The sequence below is a fragment of the Fundulus heteroclitus genome, chromosome 17 (assembly GCF_011125445.2).
Source record: "Fundulus heteroclitus isolate FHET01 chromosome 17, MU-UCD_Fhet_4.1, whole genome shotgun sequence".
Taxonomy (NCBI): domain Eukaryota; kingdom Metazoa; phylum Chordata; class Actinopteri; order Cyprinodontiformes; family Fundulidae; genus Fundulus; species Fundulus heteroclitus.
Window position 1 is genome coordinate 19967926 of NC_046377.1, and position 13147 is coordinate 19981072.

The following is a 13147-nucleotide window of genomic DNA, read 5'->3' on the forward strand; positions in this document are numbered from 1 at the left end:
GTTAAAATGCTTTAAAGAGAATTTATAATTTCTGTAGCTTCCTTTTTATTTGTGTTCAGCCATGTTGAAGGTCAGGAGAAACATTTAGAGCGGTGACTCGGAGACCTAACATACTGGCACCCTACTTAAAATAATTAAAGCACTCAATGGCTAACCCAGTCTGCTTGTAATATACCATACATGTGAATGATTTAAAAAAAAAACTAGAATAAAAGAATAATAAAAATTAGCAGCTTTCAGTAAACATGGGAATTTCTGCTCCAGTTCTGACCAGCATTTCTACTCTAATGTGTAAGAACGCCAGCAGTCCCATTTTTCTGTAAACTGTGTCAGATGAATACTTTTTATTAGCGGCCTATACTAGGTTGTATAAGATATAGGATTAGTGAATGGAAGAAGCTGAAAGTCTCACTTACTCATGAGTCTTAACCTGTACTACAATAATGTAACACAGTATTCCCAGGACACTGTAATGTAACAATTATGGTAAATCTGGTTCCCCATAACAAACGCCCATAGTGTGTTTGTTGGTCCGGCTGGTGACTTTGCTACCGCTATCTGTTGTAGCAGTAGCACAAGCTAAATTGTGTCTTTATCTATCGGTTTTGATGGTCCCTTCTCTTAAAGCCAAGTTTACAATAACTACATAATGAGATGTTTACTCTTTCGACCAATTTACATTCAGGATTTTGACCCACCTTTCATGCATAGAGGATATTTTGGGAAAGTAAAAGGGCTCACTCAATGCTTTTCTGGTTCCAATAAGCATGATGGTTGTGTTCTGCAGTTTCAGGCGAGACATTATCACCCGTACCGTTTTACCGTTCTGTTTTAGAGAGGCACTAATTTTTTTTTTTTTTTAAGAAAACCACATTTTTAAGTCACTCATGTGTAAGAACAGTTTGAAGGGAATTTTAGGTTTTCTAAAATAAGGGATTAGGCTCTTTAAATGAACATGTTAAGGTAAAAAGTAATATAAAAAAACTTGTACATGTAACATTTATAAGATGCTGATGACTCTTTGCACACTTTTTGGCTTCTTAGGGAATGTTTGTCTGGTGCATTATTGCAAATTTCCCAGTTTTATACATCTCTGTGAATTGACTGCCACTTCTCTTTTTAACCTAACACTTCTCTTGTTAACATCTCATTATTATCTGAAAATGCCATATTATCTATTAATAATTGCAGGCTTTCTCCCCTGTTGTACACCTTAACCTTAAATTTAGTTTTTTTTAATATTTTATTTGTGAGGGTCTAGGAATGCTCATTCTTCACTTTTACATGAGTGGTTTTTTTTTTTTTCTGTCTGCGTTGTGATATATGCATTCAGAGCCGACGTCTCACCAAAATTACATTATGGCTGCATAATGACAATAAAGCTTCTTGATGCTTGATTCTTAATTCAAAAGATAAGAATAGGAATCTCCAGTAAGGGCAAATAAACATCATAGTTATTAGTTTTTACAAATAAGCTAATCTTATTGGCAGGAGTGTCGTTTTGCTGCTTCAGTATGCATTAAGCGTTGCGTAGGGCTGGGCGATAAATCGATGTAAACGATTCATTTGAATTTACAATTTTTAGGATTACATTTTTGGAAAATCTGGATTTTATTTTGCATATGAATTCACTGAGCTTCCATGAAGAGAACAGCCTGCAATGCTGAATATATGTTTAGGGAAATATATTGTCAAAATATTATAAAGATAACTTTTTTTTTTGTTTACCACAATATGAGACACTTAAATTTACACATTTACGTTTTGTTTTAAGTTAGTTTGAAGTTACACAAGTGGCGTGAAGCCGGTTCTCTTAGCTCATTGTGTAATACCACTAGCAGCAAACACTTTGTCATATTTTCATTGTTTACAATGTCAGAGCCGCCATCTTGTTCTACAAGCATGTTTAATTCAGGTCAACTCCCAGACAAAATGCTTGACATTAAAAATAATTAAATTTATTTTTGTGAAACGAAAAGAAGGCAGAAAAATAGATCAAATTTGGTAAAATAGAATCAAACATTTTATTTTCAAGCCATGTCGCCAGCCCTAGCGTTAGCTTATGTTGTCGGGGGGGGTAATAACCGCACTGATGCACATTCTAGACCTTTACTGACTTTTCCACATGTTGCTCTCAAACATCTGTGTTGTAATGTTAGCTTAGCATGTAGCACCATTAAGGTAATTTTGAGCGTAAAGCTCTGATTCCAGCGAAAGTTTCAGCGTAACAGCCCATTTTTGCAGAAATGCGCTGACGAGAACCCTGCATCCTAGGACAGAGCTGGCCTTCCTGATGAGCTTATCTAAAGCCTCTTCCTCTCAGCTGTAGATAAGCTGCTGCTCAGACAAATTACACCATAGATGGTCAGATGATGGTTGGGGTTATGATTCCAGTCCAGTTTATTGTTCACGTGAACACCCAGGTACTCGCTTTAATCTCAATATCGGTTCCCTGGATATCCATCGGTGTCGGTATGGTGGGTCTGTTCCACCGTCGGTCTCCACAGATCATCTCTGGGTGACTGCGGGGAGAGTGGAGGACAGGGAGATATGATTAAAATGCCCAGAGATCATAAAAAGAGTCCGTCTTTGAGCTTTAGCAGCGATGGAACAGAACTGCTGCCACACCAGGAGTGTGTGAACTGATTTAAGCAGGAGGAGAAGTTCTGACAGATGGCTGTTTTGGGACAGGAGAGGCGAGAAAAAGATGGGGGTCATGGTGATCAGCGAGGAGAAACGAAGAAGGATGACAGCAGAGGAGGAAGATGAGAGAGAGAAGTAGAGTAAGGAGGAGGATAAGCTCCGGAAATCTGGCATCATCTCCGTCAGGCCGGGCAGCAAAGCATGACTCAGCAAAAACCTCCAAACACTGTTGGACGTAATGAGGACCGAAGGATTGACAGTGGGTCTGTATCGATGTGCCCACAAACAGCTGCTGCAAGCTCGTTCTTCTGCTCCGACTGCTGTTGGCCTCAAACTGTCAGCGCACCTGAGAAAAAGACACGTTCACTTTAATCCGCTGTCTCCCCCTGATAGCATCTGTTTTCACTACTCTCCTTGGACTTTGGAGCTCGCTCCTGCTGCTGCATTCATTATCATCCTCGCCACTGTGAGAGGAGCAGGGCAGCAGTTTGAGGATTTGCTCCTAATTTAGCTAGAGACCCCACAATAATGCTCCTTTCCCCCCTTGATTACAGCTTCCTCTGAAGGTTTAAGGTAAAAGGTTCTTTTTTACGTTTTTACTATTTTCTGCATTCAAGTTAATATAAGATTTTGAAAAGAATTTCTTCCAATTTTTATTCACAAGTTTTTAATTATATATATATATATATATATATATATATATATATATATATATATATATATATATATATATATATATATATATATATATATATATATATATATCTCTTTTATCTGAGAAATGATGTGGATAAATTTCCCATAAACCCTTAAGAAACCAGATGAAAAGCAGGAGAGCCAAGATAGACCCTTGAGGTACTCCAAAATTTCAAAATTGTTTACATTAGTGATAGCAGCAAGTTCCAGATCTTTATTTATTTATTTATTTATTGTTTGTTAATTAAATTTGTATGTCAACAAAAAAATTATGTAAATCCTAATTAATGCATTTTTACTTACCGTACCATGCCACCTTTATTTATAAAGCACTTTATAATAACGAAGGTCAACAAAATGCAGTTGACACCTGAAAATTACAGCAAAATTAAAATGGACAACTAAAACACAGACAAAATAGACAACATAGTTAAAAACTGTTAAAATTAATTTAAAATTATTTAAAAGCAAAAAGTAGGTCCTTTCCAACTAAGGAGTTTGAAAATACTCACTTTAAACAGTTTAAATTATAGTTTAGCATATTAACATTAATGTCTTTAAGGAACTGTCACTAAAATTCAGTAATTTATATACAAACCGCATACAAGGTAATACATAGGGGTGATACTGAAGTGATTAATTTTTGAAATACTTGGATAATATTGATAGAGCTAAAATAAATCTCTTTAATTTTTTCTAGCACTATCAAGTATTCATTTTTGTCTATTTAGAATTTGTCTATTTTAAGAGAGTCTTTATTTCTCCATCTAACCAATCATCTCTGTAAATTATATACATTTTTCTCGCTGTGTTCACCCCAGTTTTCCAACAACTTGGGGTTCACACTCTGTCCAGCCTGTCCACCAAACGCAGGCTCGCTATAGGACCCAATATCATTAAACTTCCATGACCCAGCCTCAGGTACTAATTGGTATGCATGCAAGTCCTCGGGTCAGTATTATTCTTTTCAGAATCGGGATAATTCATGAGGGAGAACGGTGGTATTGTCTCTCAAGTGGCCTCTCCTCCTTCAAGCCAGGCCAGTATCTTCCTTACAACCTGTTGCTAGGTAACAACCCAGAGATCTGTCCCATGGGGCTGTTTTTTTTTTTTTTTTTTTTTTAAAGGATGCTGTCGGAGGAGCTGCCCCAGGCAGGAAGAGGACAAAACGATACAGATCTCATTGTGTCTGCTCATCTATACTGCTCTGGCTTTGGCATTTAGACCCCGTCTGTTTTTCTCTGCACCGACGTTGCTTTGGTCCAGGGGGAAATGTCGGGGATAGCTGCAGCTCCGCCTCAGTGCCGGGCAATGAATGGCACGCCAGACACTCTCTTGGTGCACGAGCCCGCGTTCCTGCTGTGCAGCATGCCTTTCCCACCCACTGGCAGGCGGACGTTTCCGATAATCTCGTTTTGGCTGCTTTAGACTAGCATCTTGATGCTGCAGAACCAGTCCTGTAACTTTAAGGGACGCTAGGCTCAGAGAGGTGGGAGGGGGGAATGTTGTCGGTAGGACGAAGGATCTTCTGGAATTCGGCCTACAGTGGATGATTATTTGCCCAATATGCTAGTTAACTTGCTCTGCTAGCACATAAAAAACACTGTAAGTGATGTCTGGTTGGTTCCTGACAACAAATATCATCCAGTTTCTCTTTTTTTTTTTTGCTTTGAAAAAAATCGTTTTATATTCTTCTCACTATCCTGTGGAGGGCCCTCATGTCGGCCATCTTGCAGCTGAAGTGCCGTGCAGTACGTCAACACTCTCAGCCACAGCCGTTTCAGAAAGTGCATTTATGGCTGGACCCATTTCATGATGCTTATTGGTGTTTTTGACCAAAAGGACCATAAAGCCAGAAGCAAATGCCTCTAAAAAAATCTTTATTACTCTCTCCACTGTACAGCTGTTTATGCTGAAGAGGGTGCTCTCTAGACATAATCTTCTTAAGATGGAGATTCAATTCAGTTCCATTTTATTTATATAGCGCCAATTCACAACTAATGTCATCTCAAAGCTCTTTACATAGTCAGATTCACTCAAATCATACAGACAGATTGGTAAAAAAGTTTCCTGTGTAAGGAAACCTAGCAGGTTGCATCAAGTCTCTCCAAGCAGCATTCACTCCTCCTGAAAGAGCGTAGAGCCACAGTGGACAGTCGTCTGCATTGTTGATGGCTTTGCAGCAATCCCTCATACTGAGCATGCATGAAGCGACAGTGGAGAGGAAAACTCCCCTTTAACAGAGAGGAAAACCTCCAGCAGAACCAGAACCAGGCTCAGTGTGAACGCTCATCTGCCTCGACCCACTGGGGCTTAGAGAAGACAGAGCAGAGACACAGAAAGCACAGAAGCTCACATTGACCTAGGAGTACTTTCTATGTTAAATAGTAATTGTAGATGATCTGCCTCCCCTGGATGATGTCACAGCTAACAGAATGCCAGACCAGGTGTACCTTCTATGAAAAAGAAAAGGACACAAAGGTAAAAGATGAAATAATAAATAATGCAAAATTGGAGAACAGTAGAAGAACTCAGCAGAGTGAGAGAAATAGACCCTGATGTCCTCCAGCAGCCTAAGCCTATAGCAGTAAAACTATAAAGGTAGCTCAGACTAACATGAGCCACTCTAACTATAAGCTTTGTCAAAAAGGAAAGTTTTAAGCCTAGTCTTAAAAGTAGACGGGGTGTCTGCCTCACGGACCAAAACTGGGAGTTGGTTCCACAGGAGAGGAGCCTGATAGCTAAAGGATCTGCCTCCCATTCTACTTTTAGAGACTCTAGGAACCACCAGCAGACCTGCAGTCTGAGAGCGAAGTGCTCTGTTAGGAACATACGGGGTAATCAGAGCTCTGATATATGATGGAGCTTGATTATTAAGGGCTTTATACGTTAGAAGAAGAAGAATTTTAAATTCTATTCTTGATTTAACAGGAAGCCAATGAAGGGAAACTAAAATTGGATAAATATGATCCCTCTCGTTGATTTTCCTCAGTACTCTTACTGGATCAGCTGAAGGCTTTGAACTTCATTTTGCAAACTTCCTGATAGTAAAGAATTAAAATAGTCCAGCCTTGAAAAAAATCATCTCCAGTGTTTTGCCCACATTGAATACCTAATTGTAATTTATGTACAAGTCCTCTAGCTGTTTGACTCCCTTTCTGTACACATTGATGCGTCATTCTCATGAATGTGTCCCATTAGTAGAATATCATTTTAAACAGTATGAACAGCTATGGGCCGAGTACACAGCCCTGAGGGGTCCCATTGAATCCAGAACCTTTATTGTCATTATGTGTTACCATAACGAAATGTTTGCTGAGGCAGACACTGGCTCAGAATGCACATAATTACTAATATTAATTGTTCAATATTATTAGGTTGGAGATTAAATTTGGTGCAATATGATATGATAGATAAATAAAATTAATCAAATACAATACAGTAGAAAGACTAATTATAAATTGTGTTAATGTGAGAAATGTGTGTTCATTTTGAAATAAGTAATAAATTGTGTATGTGGTTTGTCAAATAGAAGCTAACGTTTGATTGGTTAATGTGCACAGCCCTGATGTCTCCAACACTTATTTCTTTTCTTACTTATTAAATAATTTAAATAAATATAAACTTATTTTATTAATGCAATTGTTTCCAATTTAATGTATCATCTCAAACACAAAATGACTTTTTTAACCTACTTTATTTCAATTTGTCACCAGCTATGATCATTATGAGTGCTTCATATATCATATTTAGCAAGGGGCTTGTGTGGATGTGCTTCCTTTTGTCTGATTCCAAAACAACTGCTGTGATTTCTCCCCCTCGCCTGCATCCTCAGCCTCCTAATCTCTCCATCAGCGTGAATATTCAAGATGTCTTGACTCCAACCGGTCCCAGCGGGCTCATTTACGTGTCCGCTCGTAGAAATTCCCGGCTGAGCTGTTAAAGCCAGCTGTCTCCTCTCTGGAAGCATTTAACTGCATCCAAGAAGTCACAACCTGCCATCCGTAGTTTACTCTCGATTCCTTTCTTGAAGATAAGCCCCTATCGCTCATTTATTCTGCACTGGCTGTGTTGTCACCCTAACCTGAGGATGGAAGGTCTCTGAGCATTTGCACTGTTGGGTTTTTCTCAAAAACCAGGACATTTGAGGGTTTCGGGGAGCCGCTTGTGCTGCAGAATCTTCTGCAGCAGGTTCCAAATTGATGCATCAGTCGAGGAAGATTATAAGTGACCAGTACCACTCCTCCCCAGAGAGACGGGTGAAAAGGTGACCGGTGTTTTAGCATATAATTAGTCTGCAATTAACTCTTCTATTAGTAAGTGATTGGCACGCCAGATCTAGCCTGAGGACGTGATTAGGGGGATGAAAACCGTCCTCCTCTGGTTTGCTCCAGTCTTGGATGGTCCGTTTTCTGTCTAAATAATTAAAGCGTAATATAGATGTATGGTGAGAATCAATCTAGGATTACACTTTAATGGTTTTCATCCATATTTACCATTACCATACTCCATCGTTGTAGAGCACGAATTAGCGCCGAAGCCAAACTAGCGCACTTTATCCTGTTAATGCGCTGCAGCTTGTGAGGCGCTGCCATGATGTCAGATGAATGATGATGGCTTGGGTATTTATTACGGTGGTGGGCGGACAGCAGGATCGGCGTTTTTACAGTGCAGCATTGTGCTTGTTGCAGCCTAAGAAATAGACTTGTTGCAGCTGGATGCTGGACAGCTCGGTGCTTTAGGATCCAGCGTTTCGTTTTTGTTTGCCTCATTCTTCCGGCTCGCTCATCCGTCTTCTTGATTCGATCAGCGTCTCCCTCAGAGCGGGCGTTTTAATGTAAGGGAAGTACTTCAAAAATAATGGATAAGGCAGCACTGGATGTGCTCAGTCTCTAGTATTGATCTGCAATGTTTTGTCCACTATTTCCCAACACGTCATTCTTATGATCGCAATCATAAGCTAGGTTGAAAAATGCATAGAAATTGTGTTATTTAATAATTACTGAATGATTTGGGATCATATTTAGTTTATTATTCAGTGCACGTGCAAAGCGAGGTGTGGCCTTTGCTTTTACATTTCACAGACAGAAATAGAAGCTGGATTATTTCCACAGACCTTGGTACCAAATGTGAAAGTTAACATCCTCGTTGGATTGAGGCAATTAAGGTTAAAACGGTTTCAGGGTAATTAATCCAGCCTCCATTTTCTAGTTCATACAATATGTAAACCTAATAATGTCCAAACTTTATCAAACCCATATAAGGAATGGATTATGTGCAAAGGTTAAAGAAGAAATCTGATTCTGTATATTTCTTACATTTAGATTTATTTTGCCTCAAACGAATCAGACTCTGTTTAAAAGTAATGAAAAAAAGCCACTGGAAGGTAGTTGTTTTTTCCTACTAATGATTTAATTAAAAAGAAAGGCATGATCGGACAAAGGTACTAGAGGACTAGAGGAAAAGCTTATTTAAAGTCCTGCTTTTGTTAGCTGTTTATCAGTTGCTCAGGAGTTTAAAGAAAGGGGCTTTGCATCATAATTATTGGATTCTAATGCCTAAAATTCATTTAAAGAGAAACGTTTGGGAGGCGAGGAAGAAAAATCGACGCATGGTCAGAACCACTATAAAATTAACAGTAATGTTAATTGCCTGGTTATAAGGAGTTGCAAGTAACCTTTTGCTTGAACTGGGTCCGCCGTCAATGAACCAGGAGTAAAGAAGCAAAAAAGATCATCTTTGACGTCTTACCTCTTGAATGTATTTGTTTTCCTTTAGAAGTTGTTCACAGTAAACCTGAATGTCTATGAAGGGTCAGTTAAGTTCCTGTTTTTAGCTGTAGTAAAGGCCAGTTAAAGTAAAAGGAATTAGGATAGATAAATAATAATAGTAACACACAAGGAAACAGACCATGCCTATCTGAGCTGAATTAAAAAATGTGCAATGTTTCCTTTTTACTAATTTATTAACTAATTGTTTCCTATGAACAATGAAGTTACTTTTATGTTTCAAATTGCTGAAACTAAAGAAAAATGCCCCTAGCAAGAGATCTATACTCAATTAAAAAAAAAATGTGCATAAAGGCATTACTTTCACAATTTAGGTAATGTACCTCAGTGGTTCAAAAACTTATTAGCATATTAGTATTTATCCATTTACAAGAAAATATCCACAAACTACTATCAGAACCAATACATTCATCGAACATTAAACACATTCTTGGATAAAGAGTCCAGGAAACACGTTTTACAAGCAGGGTACTGAACGTTTACACCGTGACATTCAACTCTCGTCAAGTTTGTTAATATTTGCAACTTTCCTGTGAGTTCTGAGAGTTTAATAGATCCGTACTTCTGGCTTTGCGTTGCAAATCCAACTTTTCCAGGTCGAGCTCGCCACTAGCGGTCGCTCCCTTGATTGCAGAAAACATAGATGGGAAGCACTGTTGGCTTCTGGGTCGTGTAGTTCTTTTGACTTGCATTATAGTTTAGGTTTCTTGGGTAAAAACTACAAAACGTCTATCCTAGATTTTTTTTACTTTCTATTTTATTTCATTTTTTGGCTTCGAGCTTACTATTTTTTGGCTTCGAACTTACTATTACTATTACTACTAGTTTATTTTACCTCCTATTGGTTTGCTCCCGTTGATAGTTGATCCTGTACCTTCCCAATCACGTGAATTTAGGTTTTAAAATGTGAGAGTGGGCAAGTGATGGATTGGAGGCCTGTATCTGAAACATGCGGGGCTCTTCCCAGAAGAGTCCTGGCATTCCTGACTTATCATTGGGCCTGCTCTTTCAGCTTTAGACAAGCAGGAACCTGACTACTCCCTGGAAAGGGTTTGTTATAAGCAGCTTTCTTCTCTTGAGTTAACCGTCATGTTTGTTTCTGTCTGCAGGAGCGGATCTGTTCCGATTATCACATCTTTCCAAAAAGCACTTCCTTTCCCCCTTCTTTTGCCATTAATCCTGCCCGCGTCCTATTATTTGACTAATTTAGACCACGCATGGCAGGAAAATGGAGGTCAGCACTGAGGGAGCTGCTGGTAATTGCTTCCTTCTGACACACTTTGGCAGACTCTTCGTGGCTACTGTAAATTCTCCCTGCCCGAACGGTTGAAGGCGTCCGGCGGAGTCAGCAGAGAAAAGCTGCAGGCAGGAGCTCGATTTTTAGACAAGGATGTTGAAGGAGAGGAAAAAGGAGGAGATTAAATTGCCCACTTGTTGAATATATGCCAGTTTAAATTCTTAGTCATCCGGGTCAAGTGAATAAATGTCAACCAGGGTTCCTACGCTGTACATAAAATGCTGGAACGTGTTTTTTCTTTTCTGGATCTGGAGAAGAAAATACATTCCAGATTTTTACCGTCTCCTTCTTGTCCTAAAGGTCGTATGTCTCTGTCCATCCACTGACTCATCCACTCATCCATCTATTCATCCATGCATCTGTCTGTCCCGCCGCCCGTTTGTCTATTTATCAAAGCAGCCGATCATTTGTTCGTCCCTCCAGCCCTTCATCCATCTTTCTCATCATTTGTTAATTCCTCTGCAGAGGAAAGGCTCACCGGGTTCTGATCGTTCAAAGATGCAGAAACAAGAGAACCTGTCAGTCCATCAAATCTGTATGACCCAAAATTTTGGCACCATAATTTCAGGCTACACAAAAAAAAAAAACTCCCACCTCACCTACTTTTATCCTGCTTTGTTACTCTGCTTCTTTCCCTGCATACGTCCCCCGCCCTGCCTCCAGGACGGAGAGGGCATGCACAAAGAGCCGGGTCCGGCTAAAGGGCAGCTGGTGAGAAGAGAGCCTGTTGAAACGGCATCTTGCATTGCTGGTCTGAAAGGAAAGAGCCATTAGTGTTGGGTTACTGTGAAAGTCCACGCGGTGGCTGCTCCGGGCACACTGGCCGGGAGATTTATTGCCTTTAAGGTCTTAGAAATGGCACTGTTCCTCGCAGAGAGGACGGACGAATTATGATCTGATGACCTCCCCAGAAAGGAAAATGTCATTTTTATCACCTCAGTGATAAAGACTCAAATGACAAGAGGAGCTAATGTGGCGTTGTACATCTGGACTATTGTATCCCTGCGCTGGGCAGCTTTCTCGCTGACACCCGTGGGTGAGAGAAGGGTGCAGTGTTAAACGCGAGCGCTGGAAGGCTGGTACAAGGCCACTTATCATCCAAAAGAGCCTTTTTACCAAACAACGCCACAATGTCCATCTCCGCCCGCGCCTGCAACAAAGGGCTCTCTGAAGCCCACAATGTTTGGCCTCGCTCACCCCCCCACCCCACTGACCTCAATGCACTTCATCCACTCTGGCTCTTTATGTAATTTAAATGCTCTTAGATCATTTTCAGCTTAGTAGAACCAAGTTTGTACTGTGATTGTTGCCGTCCTAAAGCTAGGTTTTATTTGTTTTAACCGTAAGGCAAAGAGGCGAGTGGAGCCATATTGTGCATATTGTGCACAAATCTCCAAGAAAGCTGATAAGGGTGAAAAAGCTGCTATGAGAATTCACCGCGTCTTACTCACAGTTGCGTGTTGGAACTCGCCTCAAGGTGGTTTCGACGCAGAGTTAAAATCTCTGTCATTGTAAAGTAGTTTCCCTTTACATCAGGGGTGTCAAACATACGGCCCGCGGGCCGGATCCGGTCCGCCGAACAATTTAGTCCGGCCCTGTGGCTAAATGCATTATCATTATAAAAAAAAAAAAAAAATTTTTTTTTTTTTTTTTTTTCCCCAGTGTCCTGTCTGGCAATGTGGCAATAAGATGCCACAAAGAGCTCATCAGATTTGACTTTCACAAGTGGACAAGATAAAAGGAAGAGAATGATAAAACAATTATTGAAAAAAACATGTACTTTGTTTAATTGAAAATATGCAGTTCCTATATTGTCCACGAGGGGCGCTGTGTTTTAATTAACAGATTAAGCTTCAGGTGTGGAAAAATTCAAATCATTTCTTAATTTTTATCTGTTTGATGTATTTTGTCATGCAGGACAGTGTTTTTAAGTTCCAAAAAATGTGAATAAATGTTTTTCAACATTGTATAATCACTGTGATCAGTTCTTATGCATAATGCACAAGTAAATGTTTAACTAAGTAAAAGTATTGTTGAAATTGCACATACTTTTCTTAAAAATGCTGAGGTTATTCATAATATATTGTGTAAAAGTGAAATTAGCTTAATATAAAAATCAACAACAAGTCCACTTTTATTAGTTCTATTTAATCTTGCAATGAGTTTACTCGTGTGGCCCTCTTGAGATCAGATTAAGCTGAATGCAGCCCCTAAACCAAAATGAGTTTGACACCCCTGCTTTACATCAAGGTTCAAGGTGGTTACATTTGGAACCACATATTTGCAGTACATACACATTTTCCCACTATTTGACAGATTTGTAGGTTTAATTCTCGTCATCCTAATATCTGACTGGGCAAGGCAGGAAAACAGAGGTCTGATGGATGGACAGAGTTATTTCTATTTGCAAAAAAATCCCTAAAAACGATTTATTAGGGAATTGTATATTCCTTTTCTGAAATCAAGAAGTCTACATACGTCAAGACAACTGTGACTTTAAGCAAATTGGGAGAGCCCAGATGATGGCGCTGCGTTGGTTAGACTCTTTAGGAAGGAGATGTTTTCTGTTTCCCAGAGGTGAATTTATTTTGAAGCTAAATGTTTGCATCAAACCCAGATGCTGGTTGAAGCTGGGCTGAAAGGCCACTCGGAGAGGAAGAAGCCATTTCTCCAAAAGCAACAAACAGCCAAATAACGGTCTGTAAATGGACCCAGGGTACAA

The 13147-nt window shown here is 39.6% G+C and overlaps 1 protein-coding gene across 1 annotated transcript in view; it reads left to right on the forward strand.

Moving 5' to 3' along the window:
* si:dkey-97m3.1 (fatty acyl-CoA reductase) overlaps positions 1-13147 on the forward strand; it is a 64727-nt gene that overhangs the window by 25238 nt on the left and 26342 nt on the right. The gene's annotated exons all lie outside the window — the stretch shown is intronic.